At 40.4% G+C, this 19,440-nt stretch overlaps 1 protein-coding gene and 1 pseudogene across 2 annotated transcripts in view; both read left to right on the top strand.

Moving 5' to 3' along the window:
- Positions 1 to 19,440, top strand: part of PAK5 (p21 (RAC1) activated kinase 5) — a 429,499-nt gene that overhangs the window by 80,761 nt on the left and 329,298 nt on the right. The gene's annotated exons all lie outside the window — the stretch shown is intronic.
- LOC129625270 (histone H2B type 1-C/E/F/G/I-like) lies at positions 11,732 to 18,119 on the top strand (annotated as a pseudogene).

Below are 19,440 nucleotides of genomic sequence, written 5' to 3'. Positions count from 1 at the left end.
TTTTCCAATGATTCAACTGTTTGCATCAGGTGGCCAGAGTATTGGAGCTTTACCATCAGTCCTTCCAGCAATTATTCAGGGTTGATTTCCTTTAGGATTGACTGGTTTGATCTCCTCATTGTCTAAGGGACTCTCAAGAGTTGCTCCAGCACCATGGTTTGAAAGCATCAATTATTTCACACTCAGCCTTCTTATGGTACAACTCTCACATCCATACATCATCCATACATGACTACTGGAAAAACCATGGCTTTGACTATATGGACCTTTACAGGCAAAGTAATGTCTCTGCTTTTTAATATGTCTAGGTTTGTCATTGCTTTTCTTCCAAGAACCCTTCATAGTCTGTACAGAATCTAGCTTGTGGTGATTTTGAAGTCATCTTTAATCCTACCTCCTAAGGATGGCAAAAGTAAAAACTTCATATAAGCCAGGTTTTAGGAAAAATGAAGGAGTGGCTTAGTGGGAACTTTTTTCTTCCTATTGCAATGAAGACTTGGAAGTTACATGAGTTTTAAATTTAGAGTGTAAGTGCTCACACCTTGAAGAGCCTAGTATCGCTCTTTGATTTGTGAGGGCATCTGGTGTAGATTCCAAATGCAAGAGCAATTTGATAGCCATCTGTCCCCAAGAAATACAACCTGGCAGAAAGATGAAGCAAAAATAACACGTGCTTGAACTAAGACTTGTGAAATAGGCATAAATTCTGTCACATAGAGTATTCTGTGAAGAAGACAGCAGAAGACATCTTACAGAAATGTTCAGAGGTACTTGAGTAGCCCAGGGGCTGACTGCAGGCAAGCTGGAACATACTTCTACAAATAATTGGTTCATTCAGCCAAAAGTGCCTATTGTCAACTCTACTGCAGCTCAACTAGGAATGCTCTTGAGGCCTTTGCAGTGGTCTCATTCTGTAAGTTCAGTTTCAGAGGCCATATTCTAATATGTGCATTGTGCTGAGCAGACAGAGATCTGAGGACATGGCCTGGATCTTTATTCACCTGTATATCCTTCTCCACCCATACTTTATGATTGGTTGTCGAAAGCTCTAAGACCTGGGTTTTACCTGCATGGCTTTGGGTGTTCCTTTGCTACCTGGCTCAAGGTAAGTTTTACCCCTGGGTTTTAACTGTCTTCTCTCTGCTTTGTGATGATAGCATAATGCTATGACTAAGCTGAATCTTGAAGCCTCTTTAATATGCAGCACATCAGGAATTAGAAGAGGGACTTTCAATGATGGATGGGGTCAGGCATAGATTGGCCAAAATATAGTCATCATTCAGTATCCATGGGGGATTGGATCCAAGACTTCTAAGGATGCTCAAGTCTCATAACAGTGTCGTGTTTGTATATAGCCTGCACACATCTTCCTCTTACCTAAAATCATCTTTAGATAGTTATAGTACCTAACGCCGAGAAGGCAATGGTACCCCACTCCAGTACTCTTGCCTGGAAAATCCCATGGACGGAGGAACCTGGTGGGCTGCAGTCCATGGGGTCTCGAAGAGTTGGACACGACTGAGCAACTTCACTTTCACTTTCCACTTTCCTGCATTGGAGAAGGAAATGGCAACCCACTCCAGTGTTCTTGCCTGGAGAATCCCAGGGATGGGGGAGCCTGGTGGGCTGCTGTCTATGGGGTTGCACAGAGTCGGACACGACTGAAGTGACTTAGCAGAGTAGCAGTAGCAGTACCTAATGCAATGTAAATGCTATGTAAATAGTTTCCAGCATGCAGCAAATACAAGTTTTGCTTTCTGGAACTTTCTGGAATTTTTTAATGAATATTTTTGATCCATGGTTGGTTGGATTCTCAGATATAGAACGACAGACATGGAAAGCTGACTATCTAATTTCAGCAAAGATGAAAGCATACTAATGGCTTGGATAGGAGCAGAGAACAGGAAAGGACAAGGCACTTCCTATGATTCCTTTTTTTTTTTTTTTTGTCTTTTTGCAGATTGAGAACCAGGTTTGTCTCTGTACTGCATCTACCCAGCAGGTAGTTTTTAAAGTAGAACATTCTCCTTTTAATTCTCTTATAGAAGTACTATACTACTTCTCTCCCCTGCTTTGACCACGTTCCCCCACTGGGATCTTAACACAGCTGAAGCAGGTTGGCAGTTTAGAATCTGGATATCTGGGTGGTGGTGTGGAGGGATTTCTCCCTGACCTTGATTTAAAGCTTGTCTGGGCCTATAATCACTTGAGGACATGCCCTGACAAGCATTTCAGAAACCTGTCAGGGGAAGGTTTCAGTCAAGAGACTAGATATCTATTGTGACAAAATGCTTATCAGTAATAGATCCCTGCCTTTTTGTTGGAGACACATTTTCTGTGGTTCCTTGGTTGAAGTTCCTTTGCAGTTCTCTGTTTAGTATGGCTCAGAGTACCTGTGCTTTAGCCTGGAAGCTGCTGCCATAAGGCATCAGTGATATAAGATCACATTTGATGAAGTCAGTGATTCCTTTAATTTATGTCTGTTTAGAGAAAACAGATATTGTAGTTTTTCTTTCCTGTAAATAGCAATGGCTTTGGTTTGTGCATTACTCCTCCCCTCCCCACCACCCAAGACCAGTGTGTTAGAGTCAACTTACTTTCAGCTATTATTAAAACTTAAATTGTGTAAATATATAATTAAAACTTATTTGAAAAAGTAATAAACACTCAAAACTCACCACTTACCCATCAGTTTACTACATTTTACTATTGATGGGGAAACAGTGTCAGACTTTATTTTGGGGGGCTCTAAAATCACTGCAGATGGTGACTGCAGCCATGCAATTAAAAGATGCTTACTCCTTGGAAGAAAAGTTATTATGACCAACCTAGATCGCATACTGAAAAGCAGAGACGTTACTTTGCCAACAAAGGTCCGTCTAGTCAAGGCTATGGTTTTTCCAGTAGTCATATATGGATGTGAGAGTTGAACTGTGAAGAAAGCTGAGCACTGAAGAATTGATGCTTTTGAACTGTGGTGTTGGAGAAGACTCTTGAGAGTCCCTTGGACTGCAAGGAGATCCAACCAGTCCATTCTAAAGGAGATCAGTCCCGGGTGTTCTTTGGAAGGAATGATGCTAAAGCTGAAACTCCAGTACTTTGGCAACTCATGCAAAGAGTTGGCTCACTGGAAAAGACTCTGATGCTGGGAGGGATTGGGGGCAGGAGGAGAAGGGGACGACAGAGGATGAGATGGCTGGATGGCATCACCGACTAGATGTACATGAGTTTGAGTGAACTCCGGGAGTTGGTGATGGACAGGGAGGCCTGGCATGCTGCAATTCATGGGATCGCAAAGAGTTGGACACGACTGAGCAACTGAACTGAACTGAACTGATGCTCTGTGGCAGTCATGTCTATTGTATGCACTGGGGAAATACCGTATGCTTGTGTGTTACTGCCTATCCAAACATCAGGAACTTTTTTCTTTTTTTTGAGAGTCAGTTAAATATTTACCAGCATGCCACTATAGATGTACACACACAAACACATTCTTTCTCTTTAGTATATATCCAAATGCTTTCTATAACCATGCAGAGCAGGAATCAGTTCTTCTATTTTATAAATGAGAAACTGAGACTTAGAGAGTTTAAGTAACTTGCCCAAGGGACCATTCTTGTTCTTCAGTTCTCCTAACTCCCCAAAATTGAAAATAAGTAAGCCAAGGGAAAGGCTTCCCTGGTGGCTCAGCAGTAAAGAATCTACCTGCCATGCAAGAGACGTGAGTTCAATCCCTGGGTCTGGAAGATCCTCTGGAGAAGGGAATGGCTACCCACTCCAGTATTCTTGCTAGGGAATTCCAAGGACAGAGGAACCTGGCAGGCTACAGCCCATGGGGTCACAAAGAGTAGGACACGATTCAGTGGCTAACACTTTCACTTTTTTTCAGAGTTCCATGCAGAGGGTACAACCAGTGCAAGTGAGCTCATGCTTGCTGTTTCTGAGGGCAGCAAGGGTACTCTTGGGGCTGAAGTTGAAAGAGGGAGGGGAAAAACTTGAAGAGGTTCTAGAAGAAGGACTAGATCACTAACTACCTTTATGAAACCAAGGCAAGTAATTTTTCTCTCTCTGTCTCATTTTTCTGATCTGTAGAAGGGGTTACATCACATTTAAGGTAAGAGTAAAGGATGGAGATACATGTGATTTTGCTGTGATAGGTAAGTCACTGTTAATAAAGTTAAGCCAACACTGTAGTTCCATCCATACTCTTTTCTTCTGACACACACACACACACACATATATATATATATAATTTTAAGGAAGAATAATTATTTCTTGCCATTTTTAGCAGCTGTATCATGAATGGTTTGAAAACACTTAAATACACTCATTTTTAGACCTGTATAAAATCCGCAGTGCAATAAAGCCTAAATTCACCTGGGATTGTTAGCATCTGTCTTCCGCTGTCTTATTGGCAGTATGGTGGACCCAATAGGACACTCTTCTGTGACACTTTCCAAATGGCCAATATGGATCCTACAAGACACACAAAAATAATGAAACATATTCTGTAAATTGAAAATCCAGGTTGTCTAATTTTTAACCAGACATTCATTACTCATAAAATAGGTTATTAAGTCCTCTTAGCCCCATTTCGACTATATAGGCATCTCTTGGAGTATGGTTAAAGGTATAATATTAAAGTACTGGGCTTGCCTGGTAGCTCAGATGGTAAAGAATCTGCCTGTAACGCAGGAGACCTGTGTTTGATCCCTGGATTAGGAAGATCCCCTGGAGAAGGGAAGGGCAACCCACTCCAGTATTCTTGCCTGGAGAATTCCATGGGCAGAGGAGCCCAGTGGGCTACAGTCCATGGAGTTGCAAAGAGTTGGACATGACTAAGCATGGGGCTATATGTGGGTGAAACTACAATTTTAAGATTTTTCTTAAAAAGGAGTAAGGTCTCAACAAAGGGGACAGTGTTTGCTGCATTGGACCATGGAAGCAAGACACAAAATGAGATGAGGCTAGAGTTAGGACAGATGTAGTGGGTTTGTGTCATGTGGAGGGGATAGAATGTTGCATAAAAGTAAACATTCACTGAGTATTTGCTGTGTCCCAGCTGGCAGCTACTGTGGGCTGTGCGTGTGTGTGCTTAGCCACTCAGTTGTTTCTGACCTTTTTTTTACCCTATGGACTTTAGCCTGCCAGGTTCCTCTGTCCATGGGATTTTCCAGGCAAGAATACTTGAGTGAGTTGCTGTTCTCTCTAAATCATTCCCAGTCTACTTCTTCCTTGCCTTTCTTTTCCATCAAAGTTGGAAAGATCCTACTTTTTGGCTTTCTTTCCAGTTAGACATGGGCATCTGTATGTTGAATGGGCTTCTGGAAAAGACATTTTTAAACTAGTAGACTCGTTGGGCATACCCCATAATCTTTCTCTATTTTGGTTGCTCTTTTCTTTATCCTGCTGGAATGGGGCCATGGTCCCTGTGAGCAGATCAGCAGTCTTTCAGTCATGACATGACAAGCATCATGACAAAGGTCTATGTTCACAGAATGGAGGATGGACAGATGGGTGGAACAAAGTTCTCTGGACCCCTGTGACTGAGAGGCAGATTGGGTGGCTCAGTCCATTTCAGGACTCAGTTCTTTCTGACCTGTAGGCTGCCCCATGAGCTGCCCTTTGGAAGTTTTGACGTGATCTACAGATATGCTACATTTTCCAGCAATTATTTTGGTGGTGTTTTGCCATATTGGACATATTCTTGCAAGCAACGACACATGAATGTATTAACCAAAGTTTTGCTGAAAGCCAACTTTTTCAAAGTTGTTGCCAGAAAGTTTTTGCTGTTTCAAACACTTTCCTCTGCTACTCTCTGGACTTTTTTTTTTTCCCCTCGCTGTTAGGATATTAATTTTATGTCATCCTAGTGTTAGATCAATTCTTTATAAAATGAAACATTTTCAACATTTACGTATCTGGAGAGAGCCATCCTTTTTACTCAGAGACTTAATACATTTCCAAGGAGATATACTCAGAGGGGAATGGAAAGACTGGAAGAGAATTTGATAAACTTGAGAAGTTGATAAAATAGATGCTGGATTGAGCTAAGCAAGCACATTTTACCACAGCCATTTTGAAGCTGTAACACTGAAATTCTTTGCTCACTGTCACTCATCACCAACCTTTGTTTGTTTGCATTTATTGTTGTAATCATAGAAATCATATGTGAGTATTCTAGGGTACAGTGATAATTTAAATAATATAAATATGGTTATATGTTAATTTTCCAACTTGGAGGAGAAAAATGGATTGTCTAATTATGAAAGAATTTTTTACAACCTTTCCTAGAATAATTTAGTAATGTCAGGATTTCTCATAATGACTATAGAATAGAGACTAGAAAAATATCTAAGGGTTATGGTATTTTCAGACTAATACAATTAATTGAAGCTATAACTTTGTGTTTTGAAAGCCAGAAGATGCCATGAAAGCAAAATGAATCTAGCATAATGTGAAGACATTGAAATTAAAGAAAAAATTCATTTGAAGCTAAACTGCATTTAGTTCAGTTTGACATGCATTTGTTCAGGTTATCCCTTTATTCAATTGTAAGTGTAAGAGAGTTCAGGTAAGAAGGACTGGGAAACTTCCAAGCAGTTGTGGCTACACGTCTTTTAGCTTCCTTCTTGCTTCTTGCATATGGTCCTGCCTCCCACTCACAGAGAATGCAGTCCATCTGTTATTGACTTCTCTGCTCATATATTAATACACCAAGCTCCTGAAAACCATCAACCTTTGATGTCATATATTCCACCTTATCTAGGTCTTGGCTGTATGCACTGTTTTTCTTTCTTACCTTCTTGCCTCAACCCACAAAAACTATCAAGTCTCCCCACTACTTGCCTTTCCCTTCTAGCTACTGCCCTCTTTTCTTCCAAACATCTTAAAATGCTCTTGTTTTTGAACATTCTCTGTCTAGCCCAGGACAAGTCTTTTTCTCATTCTGCCTTCCAGAACTCCATTTGTAAGCCCACAAATGACAGTTATTAGCAACTGTGAAAAAATAGCCTAAACATCCAACCAAATTGTTTAAATCTTCAGTCCACCTGACCTCTCAAGATTCTCCGTCACTGTTTTCCTTTTCAGATCTCCCCTGACTATCCCCTTGTGGTTCTCTTCACTCTCTTTTGGATGGGGTATTCTCTCCCTCTATAATTGTATGCAACCCAATAACTCTCATGGTGCTCTCTACAATGTTGGTCGTCAAATCTGTTTCCAGCTTCTCCCTTGAGCATCAAAGCTGTGGCTTAAAAATATGCTCCAAACTGGATTTATTTTGCACCTGCCTCTTGTTTTTGAAGCTGCTCTGCAATCCTCAATCTCAGCAGTGACAGACCCAATACAAAGAATTAAACAAGCTTCCATATTGTAATGTAGAAATACAACAGGAATATCAGGAATAGCCCTTTAAATTAAAGTTTAAACCAGTGAAAACCTATGTTGTCTATATTTTTGGTCCAGTCTGAGATTATTGTAGTTGGTTGTGTCATTGTAGATTATTGAGAGGACACTGGCATCTACTGTTTAACTTTTTTTTTTTCTTATTTTTTTTTAATTTTATTTTTTACCGTCTTGTGGGATTTAAATTATGATTTCATTGTAGAATTGCTGTTGATTGATAGATTTCATACTTGCCAAAATTTTACATCATGATTTGATTCATGCTTTGAATGGCAATTGGCATAGTTAGAAGATTTTTATAGATGAAAAGTTCTTAGCTTGAGTAAGTCTATTAAATAAGGAGATGAAAGAGCTGTTTTGGCCTTCAAGATCTTTGAGAGCCTCATGTTAAATGAGACCCAATTGACAGAATGCTTCTAACTCTTCTCTTTTACAGAGAGTTATAAAATTGTATTTTAAGTTAAAAAATGGGCCCCAGAGTTAATAAATTTAGACTTGATTTAGGTTGTCATATATAAAATGATACTTGGATATATTGCTTGGTGCCTGTTGTATCAGTACTATTATTTGTCCCATTTTTCACCGTTTGGCAAAAAGGAGAAAGCGGACAACTAAGGAAACTATACCTACTCTCTCTCTCTTTTTAAAAATTTCTCACAAGTTTATCTTCTAGTTACAAACAAGGAATTTCAGTATCAAAATCTCTGGCTGCAACCATGCCTACTCTCTTTAGCTTTGTGTTTGATCACTGAGGACCTTCTTTGAGACTGTAGTTATCGTAGGAGTTAGCACACTGTAATTCAGTTTCTGATTTATAGTCAGGCTTCCTACTGGACTGAAAGTTCCTCTTGAGAGCAGACACTATTTATTACTGAATCCACAATGCCTGATACAGAGTTCCCAGGAATGACTTTAATAATGAATGAATGAGGATGTGAATCAAAAGTTAGACTCCACAGCAGCTCCCCTTCTGTTATCCTATTTAAGTTTTGTGTGAGAGATAAGGAATGATACTCTCAAAGTACTGTCATGCCTATGTCATTGATTCTAAGGTACATATAGTTTCACACTTTAATATCTTTGAAATCAAGATGTATCTTATAAGCAATGGCATGTCATAGTTTGGTGTGTCATAGCAGGATGATGGTATGACTCACAACTGATAGTGTCTGAAATTTAGTGAAGTGGAAGGTGAACAGAGCTATTCAAAGGAGAACAGGATAAGAGGCACTAGGTGGGTTAGAATAGGAATGAGGGGGGGAGGGCTGCAGTATTTAGGATGGTAATCATCCTAAATACTGGGCATCATTGAAAAGATGGGATCTGAGGAAGGCTAGAAGGAGGTGAGGAAGGCAATGTCTGGAGGGAGAATTTTCCAAGAAGGAGGAATAGACATTACAACAGCATTAGTGCATTTGATGTCATGACAGAGTTGAGTCATGACATCATAAGTGCATTTGACATTCATGACAGAACCCATCATGAATGAACTGCAGCTGAGCACGAGGGAGAGTGGTAGAAGATGATCTCAGAGAGAATGGGGGTTTGAGGCAAAGTAGATCATGTAAGGTTCTGAAAGTCATTGTAAAGATTTAAGACTCTTGCTCTGAGTGACATATGGGGACCATGCAGAGTCTGAGCAGAAATTTGACATGACTTGATTTTTCATTTTTGTTCTTGTTTTTATTTTGACTATTGACTGAGAACAGACTATATAGGAAGAAAGGAAGAAACTAAGGCACCAGTTCCAGAATTTTACATTGATTTGGGGAGAGAGAGGAGGGTGGCTCAGGATATAATGGAGGAAGTGAGAGGTAGTTGGAATCTGGGTGTCTAATGAGGCCAAGATTTAGACATGTTGACTTTGCATTGTCTATTAGACAGCTGATGGCAAATGATCAGAATGATGTTGATGAGGCTGTTGGGCATGAGATTCTTGGTGTCAAGAGAGAGTTCTAACAACACTACTCAACTACAGCATCCTGATTTAAGGTAATGTAATATGGTATCTGTGATACCTGCTGTAACTTACTTGCTCCTTCAATCTTCAAAACAAGACGGCATCCTCTTAATGCCCACTCCTAGGAGAGCCTTCTTTTGGGGACCTGAGCCAAATGAGCTTTTTTAAAATTTCTCCCTCCATTTTTTAGACCTTATTTTAGACAGTTGTCCTTTCCATCACTGGTAAATTCATGAAGGATGATGTGCATCTTTCTCCCAGACTCACCCAATTCTGTTCCTGAAATCCAGAATTGAGACAGTGATAGAATCTGTTTACAAATACAGTTCATGAAGATTTAGTAATCTGAAAAGAAAGGATCTCATTTGCCCAATGCTATACAGGCTTCCCTGGTGGCTCAGATGGTAAAGAGTCTGCCTGCGATGCAGGAGACTGGGTTTGGTCCCTGGGTTGGGAAGATCTCCCTGGACAAAGGAATGGCAATGCACTCCAGCCTGGAGAATTCTATGGACAGAGGAGCTGGTGGGCTACAGTCCATAGGGTCACAAAGAGTCAGACACAACTGAGCAACTAACACTTTCACTTTCACTTCTATGCAGCTGTAAGTATCAGTGATGGCTGCCCATTTAAAAGAAAAATTTACATTGTCCCTTTCAATTCTTACCTTTATTCCTGAGGATACTCTGTTAGGCACGGTCCATTTCATGAGAAAAGATGTAAAGGTTGAAACCTGTGTCAATAAAGGAAAAATCATCATCATAATACCCAGATGAGTAAAGGAACAGATACATTAGGGTTTTGATGGTGTATGAGAAAACCAAGTCATAACATACATTGTTGTTATAACCTTTAAATACATGATTTATGGATGGAATACACGCAAAGATGTTAAATCTCTATCTGCTTAACATTCAGATGATTATGGCATATAAAAAGGCTTGTTCAGAGAAAGCTAATATTCAATGTTTGTATGGTTAAGATTAGCAGTCTCCAAAGGGGTATGTTTAAATTAAGTAAAATGATGGGTTTTGGGAAGAAAATAACCAAGGTGTATAGTTGTGCATATATTTTTTACCTATATACAAAAATTAGTTTTTCAAATTTAAACATGCAGATTAGTGCTAATACAAGTATACATCACTAAACAAATGTGTATGTGTCAATGATATATGACTAGTTTATTTAACATGGTGTATGGCATAAACATGCACACCTGGGGTTCCCAGGTGGTTCAGTGGTAAAGAATCCACTTGCCAGTGCAGGAGACATGTGTTCAGCCCCTGAGTTGGGAAGATCCCCTGAAATAGGAAATGGCTACCCACTCCAGTTTTCTTGCCTAGGAAATCCCATGAACAGAGGAGCCTGGCAGACTACAATCCATGGGGTTGCAAAGAGTCAGGCATGATGGAGCATACACATGGCATGGACATCTCAGCCTCTCCCAGGATCTGGATAACATTTTGCTTTTGATTATCATTTTCAATTCAAATTGAATGTAAAGTTAGTGGCAGAATGAATATGCTTTACTTTCCATATCAGAGCTGAAGAAGGATAAGGTTAGCAATTTTCTTGAGTAAATATTGGCCTTTCTAAATTGTACCCTGTGTCCTATTTCTCTCTGATATAATTTTCCTGATCTGATTTAGTGTTTTGGGAAAATGAACCAGAGGTGACAAGGGTTCTAGAGGAGATTTTTTAAATCTGATTTCATCCCATGATAATAGAAACTCACTAGGACCTACCTGTTCCCCACAAGTCCAGAAAAGTCACTGTTAGTATTTCAATGATTCGATCTCCAGGCCAGGCAGAAAATGTGCCTGGTTATATCAGTAGCCTCATGAGATTTTCTTACATATGTTGAGAGTTGAAGGTCTAGTTTAATATGTGGAAACATACATTTTACTATAGAATATATATCATTGGAATGGATATTAGGGTCAAATTCCTATACATTCAGATTTAATGGGTTGTTTTGTTTTGGCTTTCCATTAAATAAAAAAAAATGCCAGAGAATGCACTGGTCATAGCAAACACCCTATTCGAACAACACAAGACACGACTCTACAATGGACATTAGCAAATGGTCATTACCAAAATCAGATTGATTATATTCTTTGCAACCAAAGATGGAAAAGCTCTATATAGTTGGCAAAAACAAGACGGGGAGCTGACTGTGGCTCAGATTATTGCAAAATTCAGACTTAAATTGAAGAAAGTAGGGAAAACCACTAGACCATTCAGATATGACCTAAATCAAATTCCTTATGACTATACAGTGGAAGTGGCAAACAGATACAAGGGATTAGATCTGACAGAGTGCCTGCAGAACTATGAACAGAGGTTCCTGACATTGTACAGGAGGCAGTGATCAAGACCATCCCCAAGAAAAAGAAATGCAAAAAGGCAAAATGGTTGTCTGAGGAGGCCTTACAAATAGCTGAGAAAAGAAGAGAAGTGAAGGGGAAAGGACAAAAGAAAAGATATACCCATGTGAATGCAGTGTTCCAAAGAACAGCAAGGGGAGATAAGAAATCCTTTCTCAGTGATCAGTGCAAAGAAATAGAGGAAAACAATAAAATGGGAAAGACTAGAGATCTCTTCAAGAATATTAAAAATACCAAGGGAACACTTCATGCAAAGATGGGCACAATAAAGGACAGAAATGGTACGGACCTAACAGAAGCAGTAGAGATTAAGAAGAGGTGGCAAGAATACACAGACGAACTATGCAAAAAAGATCTTAATGACCCAGATAACCATGATGGTGTGATCACTCACCTAGAGCCAGATATCCTAGAATGTGAAGTCAAGTGGGCCTTAGGAAGCCTCACTACAAATAAAGCTAGTGGAGGTGATGGAATTCCAGCTGAGCTATTTCAGATCCTAAAAGATGATGCTGTGAAGTGCTGCAGTCAGTTCAGTTCAGACACTCAGTCATGTCTAACTCTTTGTGACCCCACAGACACTAGGCTTCTCTGTCCATCACTAACCTCCGGAGCTTGCTCACACTCATGTCATTCAAGTCAGTGATGCCATCCAACCATCTCACCATCTGTTTTCCCCTTCTTCTCCTGCCTTCAATCTTTCCCAGCATCAGGGTCTTTTCCAATGTGTCAGTTCTTCACATCAGGTAGCCAAAGTATTGGAGCTTCAGCTTAAGCATCAGTCCTTCCAACCTAGTCAGCAAATTGAATAGTAGAGACACTAGTTTGCTGACAAAGGTCCATCTAGTCAAAGCTATGGTTTTTCCAGTAGTCAGGTATGGATGTGAGTGTTGCTCTACAAAGAAAGCTGAGCACTGAAGCATTGATTCTTTTGAAATGTGGTGTTGAAGAAGACTCTTGAGAGTCCCTTGGACAGCACGTAGATCCAACTAGTCAATCCAAAAGGAAATCAGTCCTGAATATTCATTGTAAGGACTTATGCTGAAGCTGAAGCTCCAATACTTTGGCCACCTAATGTGAGAACTGACTCATTGCAAAAGACCCTGATGCTGGGAAAGATTGAGGGCAAGAGGAGAAGGGGATGACAGAGGATGAGATGGTTGGATGTCATCATTGACTCTACAGACATGAATTTGAGCAAGCTCCAGGAGTTGGTGATGGACAGGGAAGCCTGTCATGCTGCAGTTCATGGGGTCACAAAGAGTTAGACACAACTGAGCAACTGAACTGAACATGGGTTTTATTTTATTTTGAGGTGTTAATAATGAGCTTGTGATTATTATAGTAATTATTTTTAGTAGGAATGCATGGATACATTTGCCCTTTGCTGGTAATTGAAAAGAGAGGTCTTTACTAGATAATATGAAATGTATTTAGTTGTAATAATGAAATGGTTTTCAGACAATTATTAATTTCACCTGCAGTATTAAATATGGTATCAGTTCAGTTCAGTTGAGTCACTCAGTCGTGTCCAACTCTTTGTGACCACATGAACCACAGTGCTCCAGGCCTCCCTATCCATCACCAACTCCCAGAGTTTACCCAAACTCATGTCCATTGAGTCACTGATGCTATCCAACCATCTCATCCTCTGTCGTCCCCTTCTCCTCCTGCCCTCAATCTTTCCCAGCATCAGGGTCTTTTCAAATAAGTCAGCTCTTCACATAAGTTGGCCAGAGTATTAGAGTTTCAGCTTCAATAGCAGTCCTTCCAATGCACACCCAGGACTGATCTCCTTTAGGATTGACTGGTTGGATCTCCTTGCAGTCCAAGGGACACTCAAGAGTCTTCTCCAACACCACAGTTTGAAAGCATCAATTCCTTGGCACTCAGCTTTCTTTATAGGCCAACTCTCACATCCATACATGACCACTGGAAAAACCATAGCCTTGACTAGCTGGATCTTTGCTGACAGAGTAATGTCTCTGCTTCTTTATGCTGTCTAGGTTTTTCATAACTTTCCTTCCAAGGAGTAAGCATCTTTTAATTTCATGGCTGCAATCACCATCTGCAGTGATTTTTCAGCCCAAAAAAATAAAGTCTGGCACTGTTTCCACTGTTTCCCCATTTTTTGCCATGAAGTGATGGGACCAGATGTCATGATCTTAGTTTTCTGAATGTTGAGCTTTAAAGCCAACTTTTTCACTCTCCTCTTTCACTTTCATCAAGAGGCTCTTTAGTTCTTCTTCGCTTTCTGCCATAAGGGTGGTGTCATCTGCATATCTGAGGTTATTGATATTTCTCCTGGCAATCTTGATTCCAGCTTGTGCTTCTTCCAGTCCAGTGTTTCTCATTATATACTCTGTGTATAAGTTAAATAAGGTATAAATGTAATTAAAAGAAAATATGCAAAGTGGATATATAAACATATAAGGAAAACATATAAGATGGGAACATATATAAAGTAGGGACTTTTCATATGCCTCCCTTCACTAATGTCAAGTTCATAGAACTGATAGTAAGAATTATAATCTATTAACTTTATGTAATAGCCAAAATGCTCGTGTATTTGTGTGAACTATCAACTCAGATTCCAGACAATTTGTACAATTCATTAAACTACAGTATATTTTTATTCATTGTCCTTTTGTGTGTATTTGATATTTCACAATAGAAAAAGAGTAAGGTCTAGATACAGGAATAGGCCAGTATATCCGGAAAAGACTCATGATTATATGAGAATTTAGTAGAAATATCATTTCTAATTAGTGTAGAGAGTGAACAGTCCAGTAAGTGGAAAGACTGAATATCCATGGAGAAGATTATCCATGTTTCATTATGTACAGTAAAATAAAAGTCAGGGTAATAGACTAAGTGTAACAAACAAAAATATAAAGGTGTTAAAATATAACATTGGAGAACGTTATGTGAACTTGCACATAACTCACCATGATTATAAGCATGAGGAATAGGAGATGTTAAGACACAAAACCCCAAAGCAGTATATGCAAGATAACACATTTAGGGTTCTTTGGGGCAGTATTTTAGATAATAATATAATTATGAGTGTCTTAAAAGAAATTTTACCCTAATAAAACTTTCCATAAATTCCCTCATCTTCATAACCACAGAGCTTCACAAAAACCTTCCTTCCAACTCTGTCTACCCTAGGCATTCTGGTCCTGATGCAGGAAATATCATTCCTGTCTGGTCCCTGTGTTTGTGCTGAGATTGTGCATCTTTTTTCCCTCTTTGGGTGTGTCCTCCTTTTTCATTTTTTTTTTCCCTCAACACATGTGCAAACAAAAATATCTGTCATTTCAAAAAGGTAGCAACAACAACAAAATACCACCACCATCGGTGGCACTCTCCATTTCTGTTCCTCTAGTTAAGATTTTAGGAAGACATATACAGATAATATTTCTAACTCTTTCTTTCCATTTATTCCCCATGGTATTCTAATCAGTCTCAATTTCCATCATTTGCAGTAACTGATCTTGTCAAGGGAGCAGCTACCTACATGCTCCAGAATCCAACAAACACTTTTCTTTTCTCCATCTTCATGTCTCAGGTAAATAGTAAATGCTCAGAGATGCCATCCATGTCCACTTTACCTAAAACAGCACCAGCACTCTTCCGCTTCTTTCAGTTCTTCATTTTCTTCCTGGCACATCTTTATATACTCTATTACCATGTGACAAGTTAGCCATGTTCACTGGCTTAAAACAACAAATATTTAACTCATAGTTTCTGTGGATCAGGAATTCAGGAGTAACTTGTGGATGTCGCTGGCTCAAGTTCTCTCATGAGGTTGTAGCCAGGGTATTGAGCAGGGCTGCAATCTCTTCTGGAGATTATGACTGAGGTCAGGGTGTCTGTTTGCAAGCTCACCCCCATGGCTGTTGGCAGGAGCCCTCAGGCTCGCACCACGTGGGGCTCTTCACACGGCTGTTTGAGCATTCTCACCATGGACGACTGACTTCCCTCAGAGCAAATGATCCAGAAGAGGCAGCCACAGTGTGTTATGACCTAGTTTCAAGAGTGACACACCACTTAGTCTGTTTGTTACCAGTAAGTCACCAAGTCTAGTCTACACTCAGGGGAAGGGACATTAAGTCCCAGTTGTTGAAAGGAGTTTCAGAGAATCTGTTGGCATAATTTAACACCACCAATTCCCAAATAGAATATAAGCTCCTGCAGTGCAGGGGATAGGTTGCTACTCACATCTATGCCCTTAATGCTTGAAGCAGTAGGCACTTTGATAAACATCTGTTGGGTGAGGAAATGGATGGATGTGTCTAGGCAACAAAAATGGAGGCCATGGAGTTATGTAAAGCTGGAATGAAGTCTGGCTCCACCTTCACCAGCTCTGAGCTGTGGGCATATTAATTTCTCGGAGCCTCAGTTTCCTCATGTCATGTACATAACACCTGCTTGGCAGGGATGCACTGAGGATTAATGAGATTACATATGCAAAGCACTTTCTCCAGTGTTGGTCACACAGTAAGCATTTGAATTTTAGTGTACCTGATTTTTTCCCCTGCTTTTTACTTTTCGCAACACCTTCAAAGATAATGTTGTAGCCACGCATTCTGGGAAACAAACTCACTCAGAAGGACAGTGCAGATAGTGGAGAGCAGTTTATTACACTGGTGGGCCCAAGGCAGAGTCTCCTCTTAGACAAGGACCCTGACCAGTTTTTCTGAAAACCTTATATACCCTAAGTGTATGTGCCCAAACCCACCTCCCCAAATTCCCTGAAACTAGTCTGAACAAAGGAAAAGAAAGATACAATCAAAGTTAACCCATGATTCATATGCCTTAAGCCTAGGTAGTAAACAGTGGACAGCTATCAATAGGCCTGTGGTCATACCCCAATAAGCATAATAGAATTTATGGTTCTATTTGGTTACACAGATAATTAGGGTATTCTTTTAGGCAACAGAGAGTCTAGGTATGAGCCCTGGGGCTCTTCCATCCAGGGGGCCTGGTTTTCCAGTTGGTATGTCGTTTCCATAGATACTGAGCATATAGCTCAAAGTCCACAGTCCAGCCCAAGATGGAGCCCTGCTTTCAAGATGGAGCCTGTTCTGTCTGTTTCCTCCTTCAATAATAATTTCTTCACTGTGTGATGTCAAAAATGTAACTCTTCTTATGATGAACTACTTGCTCAATGTTTAAAGAAAAATCAGTGTACATCAGATTGGAGGAACTTTGGCACTAATGCATAATCTCTACTTATTAGATCCTCCCAAGAGAATTCTAATGTGCATAGAAGGAGAAATTAACAAATATGTCGGGTGGAAAACAATTTGTTAGTGTAGGGATTCCCACTGCAATTTAGACCCAATATTTTGTCTAAAAGAAATGAATGTCATGATACTTTGTACTTAAGGGAAAACCAAAGGATTCCTCTGTAGTTAGGATATTTATTCCTGTGGGAAATGACAATTCACTGAATCAAAGACTGCAACAAAAACTTCCCCAGCTGTCCTGAAACTTAATAACATATGAATAAGTCTTCTGACTTACTCATATGTACTCCGTGTACGTGTACAAGGTGCTGAAGCAAGTCCATCCGGAGACTGGCATCTCATCTAAGGCCATGGGAATCATGAACTCCTTCGTCAGCGACATTTTTGAGTGCATCGCTGGCAAGGCATCACGCCTGGCGCATTACAACAAGAGCTCGACTGTCACATCCAGGGAGATCCAGACCGCCGTGTGCTTGCTGCTACCTGGGGAGCTGGCCAAGCACGCCGTGTCTGAGGCAGTAAGGCTGTCACCAAGTATACCAGCTCCAAGTAAATATAATATGCCTAGCTGCTGTTAAGGGAGAAGGCAATGGCACCCCATTCCAGTACTCTTGCCTGGAAAATCCCATGGACGGAGGGCCTGGTGGGCTGTAGTCCATGGGGTCGCTAAGAGTCAGACGCAACTGAGCGACTTCACTTTCACTTTCACTTTATGTCTACTGATGTAGCTCTTCCCCACCCCACCCCCAAAATTAAGCGTTATTTCCATTAAGGAAAAGCACATGTCTAGATTTTGTAGTTCTATGAGTTTTCACAAATGTGTGTGTATGTGTGTGTGTGTGTGTGTGTGTGTAAACCCACACCCTAATCAAGATAGATGATACAAGATAGATGTTATATCTTGTATCACCTGAAAATAGTCTTTATGCCCCTTTCTAGTCATTCAGCAGCCCCCTCAAAGTAACCACTGATGTGATTTCCATCATCATTAATGTAGTCTGTTCTAGAAAGTATGTACTGCCATGCCTATTACTATGCCCCTGAGGTCCACTGTTGTATATTGTCAGTAATTCCTTCCTTTCCTCTTTGAGTCATATGCATTGTATGTATATACCACAATTCGTTTACCCATTCATCGAGTTGAACATTTGAGTTGTTTCTGATTTTTGGCTATTGTGAATAAGACGATGGACAGTTTTGCACATCTTTTGTTTCTTTGGGGGTTAAGTACTGAGGAATATAATTGCTGGGTAATAAGGTTGGCATTTAATCTTACAAGGAATGGCCAGGCCTTTCTTAAAAGTGGTTGTACCATTTTATACTCCCCCCAGCAATATAGGAGATGTTCAGTTGCTCTCCATCCTCCCTAACATCGACGTTGTCATTTCACTTTTAGTTGCTGTGATGTGGTGTCTACAATTCCCCTACTGAAGTTGTGTGTATGCTGCCATTTTCTCCAATCACAACTTTTGCTTTAGTTTCACAAGAGAAATGTTGAACTGCCTCTAGTCCCCCTTCCCCTCACCCCAGGCTCTTGGAGTAGGGAGTGTTCCTGATGGAGGATGAGCTGTTGTGCTGAATGATGGCCAGTCTCCAGTGGCTGGGTACTTCCAGACTGTGCTTTCCTTGGGCTGAATGGCCTCAGCATTTGCCAGAGGCCTGCATCCTGTTTCTTTGTGGATCTCCCATCCCCTCCTTGGACTTCTCTGGTGGCTCAAAGATAAAGAATCTTCTGCCTGAAATGCAGGAGAATGCCTGCCAATGCAGAAGACTCAGATTCCATCCCTGAGTTGGGAAGATTCCCTGGAGGAGGAAATGGCAACCCACTCCAATATTCTTGCCTGGAGAATCCCATGGACAGAGGAGACTGGTGAGCTATTGTCCATGGGATCACAGGAGTCTGACATGACTTAGAGACTAAACCACCACTACCACCACCATCCCCTGCTTATGCTCACTTCCATTCTCAAAATACAGCCTTCTGACACATAACTCTCCCTACCTTTGTCCGGCACAGAGAAAAGAGCAATAGAACAGATTAGTTGCAGAGTGTGGTGTTTGAACTGACCCCTGGGCTTACATCCTAACTCTTCTGCTTACCAGTTGTTTACTTTGGATTTAACGTCAAGCCTTGTTTTTGTCATCTGCAAAGTGGAACATCTGATAACAATAACTACCTGGAGTGTTAATGTAAGAATAAAATAATAATAAGTGTTATTGTTAGAATAAAGTATGCAAAGTGCTTAGCCACAGATAGCACAGAGCTCAACTCTGCAGTCTATTATTAATATGATAGCGGCTAGAATACTGTTTCTTGCCACTTCCAGTGTCTGCTAACTTGGCTGTTTACCACTCTCTGCCCTTGCTTACGATCTGCTTTTATCTTTGTTCTTGTTATTCTGTGTTCTTTTTCATATACTTGTAGCCACATCAA

Source organism: Bubalus kerabau, chromosome 13, assembly GCF_029407905.1.
Source record: "Bubalus kerabau isolate K-KA32 ecotype Philippines breed swamp buffalo chromosome 13, PCC_UOA_SB_1v2, whole genome shotgun sequence".
NCBI lineage: Eukaryota > Metazoa > Chordata > Mammalia > Artiodactyla > Bovidae > Bubalus > Bubalus kerabau.
The sequence above is the reverse complement of the archived record's forward strand: the minus strand, read 5'-3'. Positions and strand labels throughout refer to the sequence as shown.